The sequence below is a fragment of the Pistacia vera genome, unplaced genomic scaffold, assembly GCF_008641045.1.
Source record: "Pistacia vera cultivar Batoury unplaced genomic scaffold, PisVer_v2 Contig82, whole genome shotgun sequence".
Classification (NCBI taxonomy): Eukaryota; Viridiplantae; Streptophyta; class Magnoliopsida; order Sapindales; family Anacardiaceae; genus Pistacia; species Pistacia vera.
Genome location: NW_022196690.1, coordinates 766,561 through 768,605, shown reverse-complemented (window position 1 = coordinate 768,605; position 2,045 = coordinate 766,561).

The following is a 2,045-nucleotide window of genomic DNA, read 5'->3' as shown; positions in this document are numbered from 1 at the left end:
TTGAGATTTGGATTAAGTGGAACCAAAGAAGGTTTGGCAACCGCCAGTCCTGACTCAACAATTAACTCCAAAGCATATTTCCTTTGACATAAGCTAATCTCCTTGGAAGATCTTGCAACCTCAAATCCTACAAAATATCTAAGAACACTCAAATCTTTCAACTTAAAATGGGAATGCAGTAGATCTTTTGTAGCTTGGATAAGTGAAGAATCACTACCAGAGGACTAAGTCATCAACATAAATGAGTAAATGACAATATGACCAATAACCTTCTTAAAGAAGAAGGAATGATCTGATGGTGATTGTTGAAATCCTTCTCTCATTAAAGCAGTAGTGAGCTTGGTATTCCAAGCTCTAAAGGCTTGCTTCAAGCCATACAAAGACTTGTGTAGCCTACAAACCAAAAAGGGATCATGTTGTTTAGGAAATTCTTGAGGTATGTGCATGTATATTTCCTCTTTTAGATCTCTTTGAAGAAATGCATTGTCAACATCCATGTGATAAAGTGGCCAATTTTTCATGGAAGCAATAGCCAACACAAGCCTAACAGTAACAATCTTAACCACAGGAGAAAAAGTCTTATCATAGTCAATCACAACTTGTTATGTAAAGCCCTTGGCAACTAGTCTTGCCTTATACCTTTCTAGAGTGTCATCTGCCTTATACTTCAATTTATATACCCATTTACAACCGATTGGTACTTTGCCAGGAGGCAAGGGAACTAAGGACCAAGTGCCATTTCTTTCTAAGGCCTGAATTTCCTATTGCATTGCAGCAATCCAATGGGGATATTTGGATGCTTGGGTGAAGGAAGTAGGTTTTGTAAGTGCTGAAATACTAGATAGGCATTTTTGGTAAGTGTGGGACAAGTGTTTATATGATATATAGTTGTGTATAGGATACGGAGTGGCAATTGTCAAATTGGACTGAGGTAAAGTTGGACAAACAAAATCTATGGTCCAAATAAGTGGTCTAGTTGTCCTACTGGATCTTCTAAGTTGAGCAGATGAATCAGTGACAAGATCATTATGTGAAGGTAATACATCAGGATGGGATGATGGCAAAGAATCTATTGGTTCTGTGTCTTGCAGGATACTTGCATTGTCAGGATAGGTATTTAAAATAGGATCACAATTATCAAAATTTTGTGCCATAAAGGAATCCAAGAAAATAGGTTTGTTAGAAGGATGCCAAGTGAAAGGAAAGATGTGCTCATGGAAGACTACATCTCTATTAATGCATATGGATTTAGTGTGTAAATCATATAAGATATAGCCCTTTTTTTGTGGGAGAATAACCAAGGAAAACACAAGGTATGGATCTTGGGGCAAACTTATCATGAAGAATCAAATTGGTAGCATATGCCAAGTAGCCAAAGACCCTTAAATGATTCAATTTAGGTGCAGTTCCATAGAATTTTTCATACGGTGACAGACCATCTAAGACTTTTGTAGGTAACCTATTAATGATGTACACTGCAGCCTTGACAGCATAACCCCACAAATAATTTGGGTTACTAGACTGAAATTTATAAGCTCTAGCTATGTTTAGTATTTGTCTATGCTTTCTCTCTACCACTCCATTCTATTGTGGAGTGTATATACAGGTACTTTGTTGTATGATGCCTAAACTAGCCGACAACTCTTGACATTGATGATTAAAGAATTCTGACCCATTGTCAATCCTTATACATTTAGGTGTTCGGTTGAATTGAGTTTGGATCATGTGACTAAAGTCTTTTAATGTTTGGAAAACATCTGACTTATGTTGCATCAGAAATAACCAAGTAATCCTAGAGAAATCATCCACCACAGTAAGGAAAAACCTGGCATTTCCTTGTGTAGGTATCCTATAGGGCCCCCAAATATCTAAATGCAATAACTCAAAAGCATGTAGGGAACTTGTATCACTTGATGCAAATGGCAACCTAGTTTGTTTAGCTAAGGGACAAACATCGCAATGGAAATCATGTTGTTCAAGTAAAGTATAATATATCCTTTTGAGAACTGAAAGTGGTGCATGTCCTAATCTTTTGTGCCAAATGA